Source organism: Canis aureus, chromosome 16 (genome assembly GCF_053574225.1).
Source record: "Canis aureus isolate CA01 chromosome 16, VMU_Caureus_v.1.0, whole genome shotgun sequence".
Taxonomy (NCBI): domain Eukaryota; kingdom Metazoa; phylum Chordata; class Mammalia; order Carnivora; family Canidae; genus Canis; species Canis aureus.
Genome location: NC_135626.1, coordinates 18,165,761 through 18,189,260, shown reverse-complemented (window position 1 = coordinate 18,189,260; position 23,500 = coordinate 18,165,761). Strand labels below are relative to the sequence as shown.

The window sequence follows — 23,500 nt, the reverse complement described above, 5'->3', positions numbered from 1 at the left end:
CACTGCCTCCAACACGATGCCACTGTTGAAAATCAATTCTGAGAGACCATCCCTCTTTGGTCACCTGTTCCAGTGTTCATTTCAAAATCAGGAAATTCTTCTGCTATCTTATATTCATTGTTCAGGAGCTTCAGTCTATTCCTTTGTCTTCTTCAAGGTGAATTAGGGCTAGTCATCTATCTTTATATAATGTTCCTTCATATTTTCATACTATAAAATGTCATTTCTCTAATCTGGGCTAACTAACCCCCATTCCTTGATTTTTTTTTTTTTTTAAGATTTTATTTATTTATTCATGAGAGACGCAGAGAGAGGCAGAGACATAGGCAGAGGGAGAAGCAGGCTCCATGCAGGGAGCCCAACACAGGACTCAATCCCAGGTCCCCAGTATCATGCCCTGGGCCGAAGGTGGCACTAAACCGCTGAGCCACCCAGGCTGCCCGTTGATTTGTTTTTCACATATTTTTTCTCTTAAGCTAGTCCTTCAGTAACGTGATCCCGTTTAGTTCTGGCTCCAGTAAGACAATAATCTCTTCTCATACACTCCAATTCTAATCCCTAGATTACCTCTCCAATTAATTCATATCAATATTTACTGAGCAAGACACTGCTCAGGAGTGAGGGACTTGGCAAAGATCAAAACAAAGACTTATGCTTCCATTTTTACACAAGGTAGAGTGGGAGGATCAGACAAATTTAATGAGCAGGTAAGTTATGTAAACTCTTAGAAGGTGATAAATGCTATGAAAAGAAAAATAAGCAGTGTAAGGAGAGGAGTACTAGATGGGACAGCGATTTTAAATAGCATAGAGTGGTCCTTACTGAGAAACTGTCGTTCTCCGTGGTTTATCTGCTGGTTTTAGTGCAAGACAGCAGTAGAGGTTTTAATTTTTTTTTAATTTTTATTTATTTATGATAGTCACACACACAGAGAGAGGCAGAGACATAGGCAGAGGGAGAAGCAGGCTCCATACACCGGGAGCCCGACGTGGGATTCGATCCCGGGTCTCCAGGATCGCGCCCTGGGCCAAAGGCAGGCGCCAAACTGCTGCGCCACCCAGGGATCCCAACAGTAGAGGTTTTAATTATACAACACATTTTTTTAAAGCAATTAAACTATATCCAATATACTTGTGTCCCCCCCCCTTTTTTTTTAAAGATTTTATTCATTTATTCATGAGAGACACACACACACACAGAGAGAGAGAGACAGAGACACAGGCAGAGGGAAAAGCAGGCTTCATGCAGGGGCCTGATGTGGGACTTGATGCCGCGACTCCAGGATCATGCCCTGGGTGGAAGGCAGGTACCAAACCACTGAGCCACCCAGGGATCCCCAAATGGTACCTTCTTAACTAGCTGTGGGAAGCTGAGAGATCAGCAGATGTGGACAGATGAGGGGATGGAGGCAGTCGGTGGAAACAGAATTCCAGGGAGTTACAGAATTGGTGTGCAGGTTTAAGTGCATCAGCTTCTCACTTCCAAGCCACTTGGAACAATCTCCCCAAAACATACTATGTATGACAAGAATGATACATTTCAGATGGGACATTTGTTCAGCTTGGAGAAGAGGCAAAAATTAAAAGACAGCCTGCCGAAAAAGCAACTCATTCTAACTTAATTTGCCATGGATTATGATAATAGGCAAAGAGCTTTTCTTTCTTTTTTTTTTTTTTTTTTTAAAGATTTTATTTATTTATTCATAGACACACAGAGAGAGAGGCAGAGACACAGACAGAGGGAGAAGCAGGCTCCATGCAGGGAGCCCGATGCGGGACTCGATCCCGGGTCTCCAGGATCACACCCCAGGCTGCAAGCTGCGCCAAGCCACTGCGCCACCAGGGCTGCCCGCAAAGAGCTTTTCTTAAAAGGAACGGTTCCTTTTGTCTCTCTGCACAAATGTTCTAATACACCATCACACTCCAACTGCACCCTAACCTCACAGGGATTGAATGAAACCTAAGTACTAAAATCCTCTGTAAAACACTTTACTGAATGCACAGTAACACCTAGCAGGAAAGGTTAAAACCAAGATATGGATTCTTAATTAATCCACTGGTTCCACTTTCTGCTGAATGAAAAAGGTCTGGGAGAATAAGATAAGCAAAAGCCAAATAAATCAGTACTTCACAGCTACAAAATTAATGCCTTCACAATAGTACAACCACTCCCAGCTGAATAGTTGAGTAATACAGACAGTCCATTCAGGAATCCAGGAAATGTGTCTTTTCCATTGATATACTGTGACCTGGGATGAGCTGCCTTTAACTTCTCATAGTCTTGATACCTCTGTCCTTTTAAAATAGATTAAGGGATCCCTGGGTGGCGCAGAGGTTTGGCGCCTGCCTTTGGCTCAGGGCGCGATCCTGGAGACCCCGGATCGAATCCCACATCGGGCTCCCTGCATGGAGCCTGCTTCTCCCTCTGCCTATGTCTCTGCCTCTCTCTCTCTCTGTGACTATCATGAATAAATAAATAAAATCTTTAAAAAAAAAAAAAATATATATATAAATTTTAAAAAATCATTCTGCTGAAAATGTGAAAGACAAACAGAAGATGGCAGAAATCAGTTAAGTGCCTATAGTGATTTCAAGGCAAGAGATGATGATGATGATGATGATGAAGTCTTAAACAAAGATGCCATAAGGAGTAGATTTATTTCTGAGCTCAAAAACAGGTTAATAAAGTCTAAAGAAAGGCAATTTTACATGAACATAAATAACTTGAGCTTATTCAATAGTGTCACAGTACTAGAAATGCTGTTCAAAGTACTTTTACATGAATTCTCTTATCTGATTTTTTCAAATGTCCTTTAAGATAGTTTGTGCAGGGACACCTGGATGGCTCAGTGGTTGAGTAACAACCTTTCGGGCTCAGGGCATCAGAGTCCCAGGATCAAGTCCCACACTGGGCTCCCTGCGTTGAGCCTGCTTCTCCTCCTTCTGCCTATGCCTCTGCCTCTCTCTCGGTCTCTCATGAATAAATAAATAAAATCTTAAAAAAAAAAAAGGATAGTTTGTGCAACATCATTAGTTCCATTCTCAGAGATAAAGAAACTAGGAAAAGCTCATAAGTGCCTAGACTACAACCAGGTTTTCTGACCCCTGGCTCTCTTTCCATTTTCACCACTGCCTCCAACACGATGCCACTGTTGAAAATCAATTCTGAGAGACCATCCCTCTTTGGTCACCTGTTCCAGTGTTCATTTCAAAATCAGGAAATTCTTCTGCTATCTTATATTCATTGTTCAGGAGCTTCAGTCTATTCCTTTGTCTTCTTCAAGGTGAATTAGGGCTAGTCATCTATCTTTATATAATGTTCCTTCATATTTTCATACTATAAAATGTCATTTCTCTAATCTGGGCTAACTAACCCCCATTCCTTGATTTTTTTTTTTTTTTAAGATTTTATTTATTTATTCATGAGAGACGCAGAGAGAGGCAGAGACATAGGCAGAGGGAGAAGCAGGCTCCATGCAGGGAGCCCAACACAGGACTCAATCCCAGGTCCCCAGTATCATGCCCTGGGCCGAAGGTGGCACTAAACCGCTGAGCCACCCAGGCTGCCCGTTGATTTGTTTTTCACATATTTTTTCTCTTAAGCTAGTCCTTCAGTAACGTGATCCCGTTTAGTTCTGGCTCCAGTAAGACAATAATCTCTTCTCATACACTCCAATTCTAATCCCTAGATTACCTCTCCAATTAATTCATATCAATATTTACTGAGCAAGACACTGCTCAGGAGTGAGGGACTTGGCAAAGATCAAAACAAAGACTTATGCTTCCATTTTTACACAAGGTAGAGTGGGAGGATCAGACAAATTTAATGAGCAGGTAAGTTATGTAAACTCTTAGAAGGTGATAAATGCTATGAAAAGAAAAATAAGCAGTGTAAGGAGAGGAGTACTAGATGGGACAGCGATTTTAAATAGCATAGAGTGGTCCTTACTGAGAAACTGTCGTTCTCCGTGGTTTATCTGCTGGTTTTAGTGCAAGACAGCAGTAGAGGTTTTAATTTTTTTTTAATTTTTATTTATTTATGATAGTCACACACACAGAGAGAGGCAGAGACATAGGCAGAGGGAGAAGCAGGCTCCATACACCGGGAGCCCGACGTGGGATTCGATCCCGGGTCTCCAGGATCGCGCCCTGGGCCAAAGGCAGGCGCCAAACTGCTGCGCCACCCAGGGATCCCAACAGTAGAGGTTTTAATTATACAACACATTTTTTTAAAGCAATTAAACTATATCCAATATACTTGTGTCCCCCCCCCTTTTTTTTTAAAGATTTTATTCATTTATTCATGAGAGACACACACACACACAGAGAGAGAGAGACAGAGACACAGGCAGAGGGAAAAGCAGGCTTCATGCAGGGGCCTGATGTGGGACTTGATGCCGCGACTCCAGGATCATGCCCTGGGTGGAAGGCAGGTACCAAACCACTGAGCCACCCAGGGATCCCCAAATGGTACCTTCTTAACTAGCTGTGGGAAGCTGAGAGATCAGCAGATGTGGACAGATGAGGGGATGGAGGCAGTCGGTGGAAACAGAATTCCAGGGAGTTACAGAATTGGTGTGCAGGTTTAAGTGCATCAGCTTCTCACTTCCAAGCCACTTGGAACAATCTCCCCAAAACATACTATGTATGACAAGAATGATACATTTCAGATGGGACATTTGTTCAGCTTGGAGAAGAGGCAAAAATTAAAAGACAGCCTGCCGAAAAAGCAACTCATTCTAACTTAATTTGCCATGGATTATGATAATAGGCAAAGAGCTTTTCTTTCTTTTTTTTTTTTTTTTTTTAAAGATTTTATTTATTTATTCATAGACACACAGAGAGAGAGGCAGAGACACAGACAGAGGGAGAAGCAGGCTCCATGCAGGGAGCCCGATGCGGGACTCGATCCCGGGTCTCCAGGATCACACCCCAGGCTGCAAGCTGCGCCAAGCCACTGCGCCACCAGGGCTGCCCGCAAAGAGCTTTTCTTAAAAGGAACGGTTCCTTTTGTCTCTCTGCACAAATGTTCTAATACACCATCACACTCCAACTGCACCCTAACCTCACAGGGATTGAATGAAACCTAAGTACTAAAATCCTCTGTAAAACACTTTACTGAATGCACAGTAACACCTAGCAGGAAAGGTTAAAACCAAGATATGGATTCTTAATTAATCCACTGGTTCCACTTTCTGCTGAATGAAAAAGGTCTGGGAGAATAAGATAAGCAAAAGCCAAATAAATCAGTACTTCACAGCTACAAAATTAATGCCTTCACAATAGTACAACCACTCCCAGCTGAATAGTTGAGTAATACAGACAGTCCATTCAGGAATCCAGGAAATGTGTCTTTTCCATTGATATACTGTGACCTGGGATGAGCTGCCTTTAACTTCTCATAGTCTTGATACCTCTGTCCTTTTAAAATAGATTAAGGGATCCCTGGGTGGCGCAGAGGTTTGGCGCCTGCCTTTGGCTCAGGGCGTGATCCTGGAGACCTGGGATCGAATCCCACATCGGGCTCCTGGTGCATGGAGCCTGCTTCTCCCTCTGCCTGTGTCTCTGCCTCTCTTTCTCTCTCTGTGACTATCATAAATAAATAAAAAAAATTAAAAAAAAATAAATAAATAAAATAGATTAAGTTTGGGACACCTGAGTGCTTCAGTGGTTGGGCGTCTGCCTCCAGCTCAGGGCATGATCCTGGGATCTGGGATCAAGTCTCGCATTGAGCTCCTTGTGGGGAGCCTGCTTCTCCCTCCTCTGCCTATGTCTCTGCCTTTCTCTTGTATGTCTCTCATGAATAAATAAAATCTTAAAAAAAAATAAAATAGATTAAGTTGTATCCTTTACATAGTAAGTGATAAGTGAACTGCCAATAGAAAAAATACTTCAGCTTTTGGAAGGAAAGAAGTTTTTTTTGTTTTGTTTTGTTTTTTTTTTTAATTATTTATTTATTTATGATAGTCACACACAGAGAGAGAGAGAGACAGAGAGAGGCAGAGAGAGAAGCAGGCTCCATGCACCGGGAGCCCGACGTGGGATTCGATTCTGGGTCTCCAGGATTGCGCCCTGGGCCAAAGGCAGGCGCCAAACCACTGCACCACCCAGGGATCCCGGAAAGAACTTTTTTTTAAAAGATTTTATTTACTTATTCATGAGAGACATAGAGAGGCAAAGACATAGGCAGAGCAAGAAGCAGGCTCCCTGCAGGGGGCCCCGATGTGAGATTCGATCCCAGGACCCCAGGATCACAACCTGAGCCAAAAGCAGATGCTCAACCTCTGAGCCACCCAGGTGCCCCTGGAAAGAAGAACTTAGGTTATGACTAACAACACTTATGTTTCTCTCTGAAGCAACAGGGATGGTGTCAAAATCCCTTCAATTCTCCAAGTGGCATAAAATCTGATTCACTCAGATCAGCAACTGATCCTGAAAACCACTTTGCTGAGTGCAAAGAATTATCAATTGATCATGGAAACCTTGCCTTTTAAATCTGCTGTAATATATTTTTTTAAGATTTTATTTATTTATTCATAGAGACACAGAGAGGGGTGGGGGCAGAGACACAGGCATGGGGAGAAGCAGGCTCCATGCAGGGAGCCCGACGTGGGACTCGATCCAGGGTCTCCAGGATCACGCCCTGGGCTGCAGGGGCGGCGCCAAACCGCTGCGCCACCGGGGCTGCCCTAAATCTGCTGTAATATTCAGTTGATCTTCCAATGAGGGAGGGAGAGAGGGAGAGACAGAGAGAAATAAGTAACATTTTCCCACCAAATAGCACTTAAAGAAATCCTCAGCTTTGAAATTTATAATGTATAGTACTACTTTAATCACACCCTGACTTCTAAATGAATTTCATGTTGGCCAACAGTTGTCATCATTAGAGTATATACAGGCCAATGTTGAGAGAAGGGGTTTGTTTTGGTAACATTTCTTTGGTTTGCTTATCTACCACATGCCCACGTATGATGAATGACTGGCCAATACTGTGGGGCCAGAAGATGCCAACAAAGGAGACATGCTAGTACCAAAAGCTAGTTTATCTATGATCTACTTGGAAGATCTCAATTCTCCACAGGACCTCATTGTAATTAGACAATAAGGGTCAATGTCAAAAAATTAAACAATCTAAAGGATACTAAATTGAGCTAAACTTTTCTAGGTCCAGTAATGACTTATATACTACTTGGTTTTTTTGAGATTTTATTTATTCAACAGAGAGAGAGAATGAGCAGGGGAGAGGGAGAAACAGGCTCCCCGCTGAGCAGGGAGCCGGATGTGGGGCCCAATCCCAGTACCCCAGGATCATGACCTGAGCTGAAAATAGATGCTTAATGGACTAAGCCACCCAGAGGCCCCTATATACTACTTTTAATGATTAAAGAACTACATTTAATTCAAGCTTGTGGGTATCTTACTTACTGGTCTCTTGAAGGACCAGAGAAAGAAAACAAACTCTAATCAGTTTGTTCAGCTAGAAAATCCCAGTTAAAAAGCAGAGGAAGGGATGCCTGGGTGGCTTAGTGGTTTAGCGCCTGTCTTCATCCCTGGGTGTGATCCTGGAGTCCCAGGACTGAGTCCCACATCGGGCTTCCTGCATGGAGCCTGCTTCTCCCCCTGCCTGTGTCTCTGCCTCCCCACCTCTGTCTCTCATGAATAAATAAGTAAAATCTTAAAAAAATATATTTCAAACAAACAAAAAACAAAAGTTCTTGGAGAAAAGAATTAAATAAATTAGAAATTTCAGGGTGCCTGGCTGGCTCAGTCAGTAGAGCATGTGACTCAATCTCAGGGTGGTAAATTCAAACTGGGCATAGAGCGTACTTTAAAAATTTTTTTTTCACTATATTAGAAATTCAAAGGGAAGAATTCAGAGACCTTGCCTCTGGGTCTTGCTTCACTACCAAATCACTAAGTTATTTAGACATTCTCAGGGTATTATTTTTCCTACCTCAGAGAAATACTGAGACCACTAAGAGTCTGCTTATTTCATTCACTGAATGAAACTAATCTAAAAGTAAAGATGTTTATGTTAATACTGGAAATGACTTCTGGGCTGAAAAAACTCTTGTCTTAACCTTTCGTGAACTGTTATATAATTCTATCCTACAGGGCAGCCTGGGTGGCTCAGCAGTTTAGTGCTGCCTTCAGCCCAGGGTGTGATCCTGGAGACCCAGGATCGAGTCTCATGTTGGGCTCCCTGCATGCAGCCTGCTTCTCCCTCTGCTTCTGTCTCCCTCTTTCTCTGTTTTTCATGAATAAATAAATAAAATATTTAAAAAATAATTCTATCCTACAACTCCACATTTAATTTCAAAGTATAATACGGACTAAAGATACATAGATGTACTAAAGAAATTTAAAAATTTGTTTAAACCAGGGGATCCCAGGGCACCTGGGTGGCTCAGCGGCTTGGTGCCTGCCTTCGGCTCAGGGCATAATCCTGGGGTTCCGGGATCAAGTCCCACATCGGGCTCCCTGATTGGAGCCTGCTTCTCCCTCTGCCCGTGTCTCTGTCTGTGTGTGTGTGTGTGTGTGTCTCATGAATAAATAAATAAAAATCTTTAAAAAGTAAAAAATAAATAACTAAATAAAACAGGGGATCCCTGGGTGGCTTAGCGGTTTAGCACCTGCCTTTGGCCCAGGGCGTGATACTGGAGTCCCGGGATCGAGTCCCACTTCGGGCTCCCAGCATGGAGCCTGCTTCTCCTCCTCCTGTGTCTCTGCCTCTCTTTCTCTCTCTCTATGTCTATCATAAATAAATAAAGAAAGAAATCTTAAAAAAAATAATTTAAAAAATTTTTGTTTAAACCAGAAGAACCAGATTCTTCTATCACCACATGTATTTGCAGCTAATGAAACCTCCCAGTAAATAAATTTCTTTTTAAGATTTTATTTATTTATTCATGAGAGACACAGAGAGATAGATAGAGAGAAAGGCAGAGACATAGGCAGAGAGAGAAGCGGGCTCCATGAAGAGAGCCCAATGTGGGACTCAATCCCGATCCCAGGTCTCCATTATCACGCCCTGGGGCAAAGGCAGACACTACCACTGAGCTGAGCACCCAGGCGTCCCTCAATAAGTAAATTTCTAAGATCTGGCCTAACAGACTGTCCAGTATTCACAGTATGCTAACATATAGACCAAAGTTGGGGGAAGGAGCAAAGGCCTGGATTCTAAAAAGATGAGCAATGTGAGTGATTTTTAAAAAAACAAAACAAGGGATCCCTGGGTGGCGCAGCGGTTTGGCGCCTGCCTTTGGCCCAGGGCGTGATCCTGGAGACCCGGGATCGAATCCCACGTCGGGCTCCTGGTGCATGGAGCCTGCTTCTCCCTCTGCCTGTGTCTCTGCCTCTCTCTCTCTCTCTCTGTAACTATCATAAATAAATAAAAAAAAAATTAAAAAAAAAATAGGTTAAAAGTTTTTATCTAAAAGACATCTCTGTTTTGAATAGCTCTAACAATCCCGTAAATGCAGTATCAAACATAGGGTAATTAATTCAGTGGACTTTTCCCCTTTTGCTGCCAGACTGAACAGCTCTAAGGATAATCTCCTTCACCCTCCCAGGGCTCAGTTGGAAGATTCATTATTTATGCCCTCAATTGTTTACTGTGTCCTATTTTCCATCCATCCAGGCCCAGGGGCAGTGTTATCACTGGCCTGTTTCCAAAATGAATGTGTACAAAACCAAAGATAATCAAATACAATGGTATCCTACCATTGAAGAGCAACCCTACCCACCACTTGATCCAGGAGAGAAACAATGCTGAGCCAATGTTACCAAAAGCTAAACTCTCTTATATGGATGAAGGGAGGTCCATAAGTCATTCTGGTCCGACCCCCCGCTATTTTTTTTTTTTAAAGACTTCATTTATTTATTCATGAGAGACACACAGAGAGGCAGAGACACAGGCAGAGGGAGAAACAGGCTCCACGCAGGAAGCCTGATATGGGACTCAATCCCTGAATTTGGATCAGGCCCTGAGCCAAAGGCAGATGCTCAACCGCTGAGCCACCCAGGGGTCCCTCCCCCCGCTATTTTTGCAGGTATGTGAGCCACTCAGCAACATATATGCAAATCCAACAGGATTCTTAAAAGGCAGTATCGAGAGAAAGGCAGCTCTGGCCCTCACCAAGAACAGACCCGTAAACTATTTAGGATTAAACTGATTGGGATGCATTTTGCCTAGCAACCATTCATTCGGAAGAGTTCAGTAACTCACCAGCAATCAATTCCACATCTTTATCTGAACAGATAACAGACTCTACCAAAGTCCTCTATCCTCTGGATTCAGACTCACAGCAAACTTCCTCTTGGAAGCTGAAAAGATTCAGCTTCTAAGAGTCAAATCCCTGGGGGAGGGGTTTAAGCACACACAAAATATTGTCTCAGACACCTGACAAAGCTGAATAGCTTAAAAACTACCACCAACCACATCTCCATATGAATGCATTCATTGTCTCTAAATACATCTCCCACATAGCAAAATTCCCAGTTCTTTTTGCCTCCAGTATTTCCCCATCTTGAGCAAGCTTTTCCCGATTCCAACCAAAACTTATAACACTCAAGATGATTATTATGAGAATCAACACCAAGGGTCCAATCTTTTCTGTCACCTTCTCAAGGGGATCATTTTATACTTCTGATGTGAATGGGGGATTGGGCTCGAGTCTCCCTTTAGAGAGAACACAGGGCCCTTTTTCTTAACACATCTAAGCTGTGACTCACAGAAATAATCAGGATGGATAAAAACAGATTGCTAAAGAAAATTAAATCAGCTACTTTAACTTCAGCAGCACCATGTCCCCTCAACCTAAGAGATTATGGGAAGTCATGGCTTCAAATAATTGTTTCCTCGTAGAGGACCAAATTTGAGGAGTTCTATCTCCCTTTAAATGATATTTGGAGATCAGTGTAGATACACCTATGATTAGAGTTCTATACATAGCCTTTGTCTCCTGGGGAAAATTCTTTGGGGAAATCACTGTACCATGCAAAATATTGATTACACAAATCAGGCAAGAAAATAGATATATAAAAAAATTAAGTGAGCAAAGTGTAATATAGCTTTACAAAGCTGTATTAATTGCTTACCCACTGGTAGACAAAAAGCCACCTAGAAAATCAAATAGGACAGCAACTTATTTTTTAGTAGAAGCAAGCTGACATGATACATGCTTTAAATATGCCCTCCAAATTTGTTGTTGTTACTTCCTCAGCTTGCAATAGCCTGGACATCAAGTGTGCTTTGTTCTATACGGTAGCTAGCTGTCAAAGCTTCAGTGATTTTTAATAGTTCATTCTCAGTAACAAGTTAGGTAAGAAAACATCTAGGGTATCCTCTTAGCCTTTCAATTTATTTATTTATTTATTTTTAATTTTTAAATTTTTATTTATTTATGATAGTCACAGAGAGAGAGAGAGAGAGGCAGAGACACAGGAGGAGGGAGAAGCAGGCTCCATGCACCGGGAGCCCGACGTGGGATTCGATCCCGGGTCTCCAGGATCACACCCTGGGCCAAAGGCAGGCGCCAAACCGCTGCGCCACCCAGGGGTCCCCAGCCTTTCAATTTAAACATGATTACGGAGTCTAAGAGATGAATGGGTAACAAACAAAACATCCTAAATCCAACAAAGGTTTACTGTGAATATACATTTTTGCACAGTTTTTTTTTTTTCTTAAAGATTTTATTTTTTAAAGTAATCTCTAAACTCACTGTGGGGCTCAAACGAACCCGGAGATCAAGAATCACATGCGCTACTGACTGAGGCAGGCAGGTGCCCCCTTTTCTGTATAATTCTGTAGTAAGGCTACTTGAAATTTAGAAAATAGATAGATTCCTGATCCCTAGTAAGTTTCCACAACTGAGATGGTTTCCTATCCTATTACCCCTCTTCTTCATGATACTTGCTTTCACCACAAATTGCCCTTTATCAGGGATCCAATATATCAATGCAAAGGAAAAATACTGATCCAGTTAAAATTGTAATAAAGCTCCAGCACCTCATTTCTATCTTCAAAATTGAACTCCAGTTAGAACAAACTGTGGAGGGGGATCCCTGGGTGGCTCAGTGGTTTGGCGCCTGCCTTTGGCCCAGGACTGATCCTGGAATGCTGGGATCGAGTCCCACATCGGGCTCCTGCATGGAGCCTGCTTTTCCCTCTGCCTGTGTCTCTGCCTCTCTCTCCCTTTGTGTCTCTCATGAATAAATAAAGAAAATCTTAAAAAAAAAAAAAAGAACAAACTGTGGAAACAGAACCTGGATTATAAGAATGAACTCTCAATCATTTCAATTAATATTTACCAAAGTGCTGCCAAAAATTGATATTTAGTCTGGCATTCTAGCTCTTTGCTAATCAACATTAAGATATATCTTGTCCAAACACCTTTAGTGAAAACACCCAGTTAAATTAAGCAAGTTTAGCAAGAACATTGCCACTCATCACAGAAAGGCGCGCGCGCACGCACACACACACACACTTTATTTCTAACTATGATCATAAAATTTGGGTTTACTATCTTCAATTGGTAACTTTCCTCTCAATTAAAAACTTATATAGAGGTTTCTGATTTTGGCTGAAGACAGGCTGTGTTCTTCAGAAAAAAGGAATCTGTAAGTTGTAGAAGCAAAACAACTCAAAAGCGATATAAACAGAATTTAAATTGTAATGCTCCAGCCACCCAATTTCATAAAATTGGCAGGGAGGGATACTTTAAAAAATAATTAAACAGAATTCTTTTTTTTTTTTTTTTTTTTTTTAGTTTGGTTCTGGTTTTTCACGACTGAAACTAACCTCTCTGAGAACCTATGGATATAAGAAATAAACCAATGGAGAGATAGACAAGACTTTCAGTTTTCAATAAAAGCAAGGTAAGTTTGCTCTCTCTAGGTAGGTTTCTCCAATAGGGCTGAGTATCTAACAAAGCCCATGACAAGGTCTTAGGAAGAGACTTCAGAGTTAATCTCTAACAACTATCAGGATTTCCTTTGAACACCATTTGAAAGGGGCTGCTCCCTCTTTCCACTAGCACCTCCTTCCTTTTCAGATTGTTTTTGCTGATTAAGGCTGTCCCAAGTAGGAAAATGGTGAAGACAGCCTTAATGGACCCAGATGCAATATAGTTCCAAAACCCCACTCCTAGCCTTCTTTTCTTTTTTTTTTTCCTTCCGCGGTTTACTACATCGGATGCCACATAAGAAAGGGCTCCCCTTTTCTTCTCTGTTCATTTTACTACATATGAGACCGACATCGACATATTAGTAAAAAAAAAAAAAAAGATATGAGTCCTGAATCTCCTCTCCTTACTCTGCTGCAGGGGTGTGATGATGGGAGGGAAAGAAGAATGAAGGGCAGAATCAGAAAATCAAAGATAAACTGATGGGATGTGGAGCTCTTACTTCCTATTCCATTTCCCCTTTTCTCACAAGGTTAAGTCGGCTGAAGTCGGGGTTGCATTAGAAAAAGAACACACACACACACACACACACACACACACACACACACACACACACCTTGAGCCCTGGAAGGGAGGTGAGGTTCACTCCGCAGCGCTCGGTGGGGCTCCAGGCTCCGCCCCGCCCGCCTGGGGCAGCTCAGCCCTCCTCGCCCCGCCCGGGCAGAAGGGATGAGAAGGGGCTTACAGCAGTCTCGGCAGGGGGAGGGGAGGGGGAGGCGGCTGCTCCGAGTGCCAGGCTCTCTGACTCTGAGCACAGCACTCCGTGGTGCGCCGACACCCCCCTCCCCCAGCCGGCTGCTGCTTGCTCCCCTTTGCTGCCGGAAGCCAGCCCCGCCCCCTCAACTCCATCCCGGCCCTCTGCAAACCCCCGCCCGCACAGCCAATGGCAAGCCAGGCAGCCAGCAGAGCGACCCGCCAAGCAGCCAACTGGGGAGGCCCACTGGGAGGTCAGCCGCCGGGGATAGGCCAGCTACCCACGGCCCCGGCCCCTGCGCGGCTCCTCTTTGTTAGAGCTGCCCCCATCTCCCCTGGCTACCACCCCAAAGCCGGGAGCCAAGCATCCCACAGCTGGGCTAGGTGATGCTTCACCCCTTCTACCACTCCCTCGCCACTGTTTCTGCTTGAGTGCTCGGAGTGACCCCTATCCAGACGATACCTCCCAGAGTGCCTCAGACTTGCATAGCAATAGCTACCAGATGACACCCAACAGTAAAAAGATGCTCTCGGGGGCCTTTCTGCCTCGCCCTTCTTTTCTCAGACTAATCAACTTCACCGTGGATAGATATAGGTTTGCATATTAAGTCAGCTGCACACATCCATCTACCCAGTCTGAAACTCCTGCTTCCTGTGACGCAGAAATTACGAGGGGAGGGAGCATACTGGGAAGGTTTGTAACTGGAAGTTGGTGGGGGGTAGAAGGGATACATCGAATAATCTGAAAACACAAACTGCGCGCACATACACACACACACACACACCCAAAAACACACACAGTTGGCTCCAACCCAGTTCAGATATAAAACATCTACATCCAATTAAATCCAAGCTAACCAAATCTTTAGCAGCTTTCAGCACAATCAGGAAGCAAAGATTTAAGCTATATACCAAATATTAAGAAAAAACTCTCAGCAACAGCCAGATCGCCACATAACTGGCAGGTTGCATCAACACTTTAATCACTAATGGCACCATTTGGGCAAAACACTGCTGAGATGGAATATGCCACACACTGTAGAATATTTTCTTAGGTGTAGAGGTAGAGCAGTGCATGGGGCTCATTTAAGTAAAATACCATGGGGGTCAGGGAAGGCAAACTATTACCTATATTGCCATTTTTGTCTGCAAAGTTCTTGCAACTAATATTAAATATCCTCATCACACTCTACAATCCTCCTTAGTTCCCCAAGTAGTACTATAATTTTTAAAAGAAAAAAAATAATTTTTAAAAGACAACAAAATATTTGCAATTTAAGTAGCTCTTTCTTATGTGGAGCTTAAAGCATTTCATATCTATAACCTCAGTCTTCTTGTAAGATGGAAAAAGAACTGTATGGCATGACTCTTTTAAAGACAGCTCTTCTTTTTTAAAGATTTTATTTATTTATTCATGAGAGACACAAAGAGAGAGGCAGAGGTATATAGGCAGAGGGAGAAGCAGGCTCCCCAAGGGGAGCCTGATGTGGGACTCAATCCCAGGACTCCAGGATCACTACGTGAACCAAAGTCAGACACTCAACCAGGTGCCCTTTTTTCTTTTTAAAGATTTTGTTTATCTAAGAGAAAGAGAGGAAGTCATGTGAGGGGAGGGAGCAGAGGGGAAGGGGAGGGGGATAAGTGGGCTCCATTCACCCAGGGCTCTATCCCAGGATCCTGACCTGAGCCAAAATTAGAAGCTTAACCCACCCAGGCGCCCAGAAACTAAAATTTAAATTGTTCCAAGATCACACATGCACCAAATTAATAATTTGCCTAGAAATAAAAAAAAAAAAACATACCAATATCACCACTATTATCACAAATGTTCTTGGCAAGTGGATTAATTCAGATAAAATTTCTAATATCCTCTTCTAAAATATAAACGAGGGTAGCCCTGTGGCTCAGCGGTTTAGTGCCGCCTTCAGCCCAGGGCCTGACCCTGGAGACCTGGGATCAAGTCCCATGTCAGGCTCCCTGCATGGAGCCTGCTTCTCCCTCTGCGTGTGTCTTTGCCTCTCCCCACCCCCCACCATGTCTCTCATGAATGAATAAATAAATAAAAATCTTAAATAATAATATTAATAATAATAATAATAATATAAATGAGGAACTCTTAGGGAGTTTCAAAATGCCTTAACTAAATTAAAATGTCAAATTCACCTTGCCAAAGTATCTATATAGTCCACAGAAGAATTAGAATAGTTTAATGAAAGATCACTGGGGAAGCCCAAATCATTTCCTCCTAAAAAAGAATTTAAGTCCAATTTCTTTTCACATCCCTCAAATGTACTCTATCTTATTATCATTACCCTAACAGAGATCTTTAACATGTCTGTGGGGTACCTATAACTTCTTCCTAGTCTCCATCATTCTGCATACCACTGCTTTCAACCATTTCCTCTTCTCCTTAAGAACCACGGAAACAGGGATCCCTGGGTGGCGCAGCAGTTTGGCGCCTGCCTTTGGCCCAGGGCGTGATCCTGGAGACCCGGGATCGAATCCCACATCGGGCTCCCAGTGCATGGAGCCTGCTTCTCCCTCTGCCTGTGTCTCTGCGCCTCTCTCTCTCTCTGTGACTATCATAAATAAATTAAAAAAAAAATTAAAAAAAAAAGAACCACGGAAACAGTAAAATTCATTGCCTGTAAGTCCAGGGTCCTATGTCAGGGACTATACATTTATATTTATTATTCTGTCATAATAATCCTATGAAGGGATCCCTGAATGGCGCAGCAGTTTGGCGCCTGCCTTTGGCCCAGGGTGCGATCCTGGAGACCTGGGATCGAGTCCCACGTCGGGCTCCCGGTGCATGGAGCCTGCTTCTCCCTCTGCCTCTCTCTCTCTCTGTGACTATCATAAATAAATAAAAAAATTTTTTAAAAGTGAAGAAGAAATAAAGACATTAAAAAAAATAACCCTATGAAATAGATATTTTCCTCATTTTTATAGATGAAGAAACGCAGGTCCAAAGGATCTTCTCTAGGTCATGGAAAAGTCAGTATTAGAATTTGAGTCTTCTTGGCTCCAAATCTAATACTCCTATCCACTAAACTATCTATGGCTCTCTCGTACCTATGTCATCCGGCCAAGTTTCCATTCTATAGTTGTTATATGTTCCACAATCTAACATTATCCTGTATTAATGAACTTACTTCCTACCTTTCCTCAGCATGTTTTCCCCACACCAAACTAATCTGCTTAGTGTGTATCATGTTCATCCATTTCTACTTTCATGCCATGACTTGTGCTGTTACAATCATGTGATTTAAATCCATTCAAGGCCCAGCTCAAATTCCACCTTCCCTGTAGAGCCTTCTTTGATGCTCTCAGCAATGATTCCTTTTTTGAATCACTACCACACAATTTAATACTTACTCTGTTGTCTAATATGTGATTTGTCTTTCTAATTTAGACTATAACTCAGAACTTGTTTTGTTTTGTTTTTTTATTTATTTGTTTATGATAGTCAGAGAGAGAGAGAGAGGGGGGGGGGGGGGCAGAGACACAGGCAGAGGGAGAAGCAGGCTCCATGCACCGGGAGCCCGACGTGGGACTCGATCCCGGGTCTCCAGGATCGTGCCCTGGGCCAAAGGCAGGCGCTAAACCGCTGCGCCACCCAGGGATCCCCCTGTAACTCAGAACTTGTATATTTGCCTTTGTATCTTCTCCCTTCCCAATTATGTACAGTAAGGCACACATAGTAAAGCCCTCAATAAATATTTAGATCAGTAAACTTTATAGCAAAAGAATGGTCCAAATCACCTAAATGATCCATAAAAGCCACTAAAGTTGAAATGATTAATAATTCTCTTCATTTTCATGATACAACAAATTCTTATTCTGCCACTACTAAGTATTTACTCACTCTGTGCTTCAACAGTATCATGGACAAATTGATAGGAGGGGCTTCAAGAGCTCTGGTAGTGTTTCTTCATCTGGGAACTAGTTATACTGGTATCAATTTGTGACAATTCCCTGAACTGTGCATTTATATGCACTTTTCTATACTGGATATTTTGTCTAAATAAAAACTTTAAAATATCAAGTTTCAGATTGTATTACAAAATAACCATCTATTTTTAAGCACATGAGTATTATATATATCTGTAGGTCCAAGAAAATACCTGGAAATATATACACCAATCTCTCAATAGTAGTTACCACTGAGAGGCGAAGGGGGAGCAAATGAGAGAACTTTTTAAGTATTTGTCTTATTGGATCCCCCAAAAAGTAAACAACATTCATTAATTTTGTAATTTTAGATTAGTTGAATAGTGGAATTAACAGATTATTTTTTATAGTTTTTTAACTTTTTATGTTGAACATGTCGAACTTTTACAATCAGTAAAAGATACTAATAAAATAACACTTAACTCAGCGGTTAAGTGTCTGGGTGTGATCCTGGAGTCCCAGGTTCAAGTCCCACATTGGGCTCCCTGCGTGGAGCCTGCTTCTCCCTCTGCCTCTGTCTCTGCCTCTGTGTGTGTGTGTCTCTCTCTCATGAATAAAGTTAAAAAAAAAAAAAGAAAACACATTGTCTCTCAGAAGCAGAGAAAACATCAATGAGCTAGACTGAAAACTAATTCAGGTAACGTCCAACTAGTCTGATCACACTTCAATATTTCTTGAGTACTGTGTTTGGCAAATTTCCCAGATGGCATTTGTAATAAACAAAACACCAAAAAAAAAAAAAAAAAAAAGCCTTTGACACTTAATTTACTCCAATCAAAATAAATATACAGTTTACAGTAGAATTGAATAACAAAAACAAGATCATAACAATGATCTATCCCAAGCAGAAGCTGAAACTACTAAAAGGGTATTTTCCCCATAAAGACCTGCTATGTGGGATCCCTAGGGTGGCGCAGGGGTTTAGCGCCTGCCTTTGGCCCAGGGTGCGATCCTGGAGACGCCGGATCGAATCCCACGTTGGGCTCCTGGTGCATGGAGCCTGCTTCTCCCTCTGCCTATGTCTCTGCCTCTCTCTCTCTCTCTGTGACTATCATAAATAAATTTAAAAAAAAATAAAAATAAATAAAAAAGACCTGCTGGGATCCCTGGGTGGTGCAGCGGTTTGGCGCCTGCCTTTGGCCCAGGGCGCGATCCTTGAGACCTGGGATCGAATCCCACATCGGGCTCCCGGTGCATGGAGCCTGCTTCTCCCTCTGACTATGTCTCTGCCTCTCTCTCTCTCTCTCTCTGTGACTATCATAAATAAATAAAAAAATTAAAAAAAAAAAAGACCTGCTATGTGACATTTTCTAGAATTCAAACACCCATGAGACAGAACATAGATTAAAAAAAAAAAACAAAACAAAACAAGGGGATCCCTGGGTGGCTCAGCAGTTTAGCGCCTGCCCTCAGCCCAAGGCATGATCCTGGAGTCCAGGGATCAAGTACCACATCAGGCTCCCTGCATGGAGCCTGCTTCTCCCTGTCTGTGTCTCTGCCTCTCTCTCTGTCTCTCTCATGATGAATAAATAAGTAAAATCTTTAAAAACAAAACAAAACAAAATCCTTATTATCCACTAGTCTTAAAGAGAACAGCAGGTCTGAAAAAAGTGTGAAAGTTAAAAAAAGGCAAAGTCTTCAACTATGATTTCAATGTAGCAAAGTATTAAGTTTGCTGGTTTTTTTTAAACTGGCTGCACTTTCTCTTTCAGACACTAGAGGGAAGCATAAAATCCATTCACTGTATCTTTGGAAATTCAATTTATTTTCTTTTTTTAAAGATCTTATTTATGTATTCATGAGAGACACAGAAAGAGAGGCAGAGACACAGGCAGAGGGAGAAGCAGGCTCCATGCGGGGAGCCCGACATGGGACTCAATCCCGGGTCTCCAGGATCACGCCCCTGGCCAGAGGCAGTGCTAAACCGCTGAGCCATCCAGGCTACCCCATGGAAATTCAATTTATTCATTCATTCACTCACATCACCATATATTATTGTATTCCTATATACCAGGAACTCTATTAGACACAGAGCCAAAAAGAGTGAATAAGCTATAGTCTTGATCTTTAAGGTGCTTAATCTAATCAGTTAAAAAATGGCAAAACTACAACAAAGAATTTATATAAGGAAAAAAAAAAAAAAGAATGTATATAAGAACCAAATCCAACTTTTCCAAGACTGTGGGCTTGGGGCAGGACAGAAGGGGAAGGATTTCTGGCAGAGGGAGAAAACAGAAACATGTATCCATATAATAATTCACACTAGATAAACCAGCTTATCCAAATTAGTTTCTTCTATTTATTTTCCCACCTTAACCTATATGGAAATAATCTATACCTAGAAGGTATCTTTAAACTATTATCTATAGAAAGTAAAGGTATAAAAAAAAAAAAGTAAAGGTATGAGGTGTTAACAGGTGGGGAATATTTACTAAAATCCTGAATTGACTAGGTTTCAAAATCTATCACAGTTTTTTCATGTTTTTTATTATTATTATTATTTTATTGACAGAGGGGGAGAGAGTGAGTATAAGCAGGGTGAGCGACAGGCAAAGGGAGACAGAGAGGGAGATCCCAAGGGGCTCCATCCCAAGACCCTGGGACTACGACCTAAGCCAAAGGCAGATACTTAATTGACCAAGCCACCCAGGCGCCCCTATTATACAGTTTTTAAAGAATTTTTTTTAAGTTTATTTAAGCAAGCTCTACAACCAACGTGGGGCTCGAACTCACAACCCTGAGATCAAGAGTCTCATTCTCTTCCAACTGAGCCAGCCAGGCACCCCCATTATATATAGTTTTTAAAACATGAAGGCAACAGATAGAAAGTTAAGGCTGCTTACACAACAATAAAAATTCTCATTTGCAATCATGATAAACTATACTATACATCCATGGAAAGCATAAATGTAAAAAATAAATAGAAGTTTCCTTTTTTTTTAAGATTTTATTTATTTATTCATGAGAATACACAGAGAGGAGAGAGAGAGAGAGGCAGAGACACAGGCAGAGGGAGAAGCAGGCTCCATGCAGGGAGCCTGATGTGGGACTCGATCCCAGGTCTCCAGGATCATGCCCTGGGCTGAAGGCGGCGCTAAACCGCTGAGCCACCCGGGCTGCCCAAATAGAAGTTTCCTAAATGTGCTCTTATACAAATTAAGTTTCCCAAGTTAGGAAATAGAGACATCTTGGTTGGCAAATCATTTCCACACCTAAATAATTCAAGCCTATACAGGAAAGACCGACTTGAATTCAAAGTCACCATAAGAATGATGGAAACATTTGTATGGTATATTTTTCCCTAATCCCAAAATGACTGTTCCATCTTTTGCTATGGTCTGGGATGTTTGGATTGTGTGTGTTGAGGTTGGGAAGTTGGAGACAAGGAACAGTTGTTAACTTCTCATATTGAGGGTAAATTTCGCATACCCATGATAGCACATGGTAGAAAAAGTAAAAGCCAACATCCTGAAAAAGTTTCACACACATACACAAAATGAGGCAGCAAACTTGTGAACCAAGCATGATTTGGCATCTTTAAATGCAGAGCCAATTCTCTTCTAGTGCCGAAGCCAATGGCTTCTCCTGTAGATGAAATGGCACAGTTCCTGAAAAAGCCCTGGACGCTGTTTCCCCACAATCCTATAATCTGTCAGAAGACAGAAAACAAAAAGAAGGCTTTGCCAGCCAGAAAAAGCAAATTATAACCAACACAGAGCCAACACTTTACTTCAGACAGAAGGAGCTTTTCTATGCATCTCTGGAAGAAACAAAAGAAGCTTACTATAGCTCAAATAACCAAAGGCAAACATTTTATCCAAATGCCATCTTAGATAAGCATTTGATGCAATAGCCTGCTTTTTCATTTATTATTCATAGCTTTAAAGAATAATTTGCAACATTTATGAAAAAGAGTTGATGGCCACAAAACACAAAAAATGTTTATAAGTCAATAGGAAAAAGACAACCAAAGGGAAAATTTTCAAAAGGCATGAACTAGTAGTCACAGAACTAATACATAAGGTCAAATATGATATATATATATATTTCATATTGTTAGAAAGCAGTGGCAAGCGCCTTCTTTATATAGTCCTAAAAGTATTTTTGATTTGACAGTACTGCCAACTGGAAGCTTCAAAGAAACTTGGCTATTCAGAATTAAAAAAAAAAAAAAAAAAAAAAAGGATAATGGTACCTAAAATCATCACACTGTGCACTTTAAGTATCTTATAATTTTGTCAGTTATACCTCAAATACGCCAGGGTGGGGAGATAAGGATGCCTAGCATAATACATTCCTAAAAATATTTAGAACAGAAGTTTTGTGAAACATCTACTCTGGGAAGGCAACTATTAAAAAGAATGGATACAGAGAAGCTGCAAATCAAATCCAAAGAAACTAAAATAAGAGCATAAGTGCCTTTACCTGTGGACCTAAAATAGTTGAAGTCAATCCCCAAGTCTACAATGAACAAGGGAGATAATGGAAGCAAATAAAAGAAAATCTAAATACAAATACAGAGGTAAAGCTTTTCTCAAGTAAGCTTACTCAACTGCCCTGCTGTGGAAACAGCCCATTCTGGGACCCCGTTTCCAATCAACAAATGCCAAAGAAAAGCAAATAATGCCTGGATGCAACAAAAGTATTCCCATCAAAGAGGAAAAGAAATCTAAACCTTTTACTTGTCCTTGATGGAATGGGGTGCCTGGCTGGCTCAATCAGTGGGACTGAGTGATCAACAGTGACAGTGACTGAGTGATCAACAGTGACTGTTGATCTCAGGGTTATGAGTTTGAGCCTCACACTAGATGTAAAGATTACTTAAAAATAAAAATCTTTTGGGGAGGGGCATGTGGGTGGCTCAGTGGTTGAGTGTCTGACTTTGGCTCACGTCGTAATCCTAGGGTCCTGGCAGGGAGCCTGCTTCTCCCTCTGCCTATGTTTCTGCTTTTCTCCGTGGGTCTCTCATGAATGAATAAATAAAATCTTAAAAAAAAAAAAATCTTTAGAGCAAACTGGGTGGCTCAGTCGGTTAAGCATCTGCCTTTGGCTCAGGTCATGATATCAGGGTCCTGGGATTAAACCTCAGCGGGGAGTCTGTTTCTTCCTCTCCCTGCTCATACTCTTCCTCTCTCTCAGATAAATAAATAAAATCTTTTAAAATAATAATAAATAAATAATTAAAGTCTTAAAAAAGAGAGGGAATGAATCGTGGGAGAACTCAAATTCCAGAAAAAATACCCAATTCCAACGTATTTGTAAAGCTAAGAACTTCATGTTACTTTGTTCTATACTTAGCAATACACAAGTCCCTACTGAAAAACAATACACATGATCAACTGAGCTATCAGCAGGGTAAAGTTCTAAACATGTCAGCAGATTACTGCTTAACCATTTCAGTTTTCACTTATCAGTTTCAGACATTAAAGAACCACATCCCAAGTTTGCTCTATTAATGCCAGTTTAGAGGCCAAGAAAAATTTAGTTCATCAGATTCAAATTTCAAGCATTTTCTAAGTACATTATACGTAATGATGCCACAAAATCTTTTCTTTCTTTCTTTTTTTTTTCTCCACAAAATCTATATTTAGCCTCAGGTGTGGAACAAGGAGTGCTAACTTTGCCTGAAATGGCACCATGTCCCTCCTCCAAGCTTAACTGCTTAACTGCAGCCATCACCTAAGCCTTCATGGAAGTGGCTATATGATGTCGCCTAAAATAAATTAAAATGCATTTTCAATTCTTTTTTTGTGAATGGTTCCACTAATTGGCTATGATGCTTTAAATATAGATAATAAATCACCCCTACCAATCCTTTAAACATTCAGTATTATAACTGCCGTACCCTCACTTGAACCAAAAGCCAAGACTGGTAAAAACTCTTTTGAT

At 41.6% G+C, this 23,500-nt stretch overlaps 1 protein-coding gene and 1 long non-coding RNA gene across 9 annotated transcripts in view; one reads left to right on the top strand and one right to left on the bottom strand.

The window, feature by feature from the left end:
* Positions 1-23,500, bottom strand: part of FAM222B (family with sequence similarity 222 member B) — an 88,069-nt gene that overhangs the window by 32,820 nt on the left and 31,749 nt on the right. For 2 of the 8 annotated variants that reach the window (XM_077851988.1, XM_077851989.1), the window contains exon 1: positions 13,521-13,735. The exons of the other annotated variants lie outside the window; for them this stretch is intronic. The gene's annotated coding sequence lies outside the window, so the exon portion shown is untranslated. Of the gene's footprint in view, positions 1-13,520; positions 13,736-23,500 lie in introns of those variants that run through there. 8 annotated transcript variants of the gene reach the window in all.
* LOC144286022 (uncharacterized) overlaps positions 1-23,500 on the top strand; it is a 56,635-nt gene that overhangs the window by 11,735 nt on the left and 21,400 nt on the right. Inside the window, exon 3 of the long non-coding RNA XR_013354141.1 lies at positions 12,770-12,878. This is a non-coding gene — a long non-coding RNA (uncharacterized LOC144286022). The remainder of the gene's footprint in view (positions 1-12,769; positions 12,879-23,500) is intronic.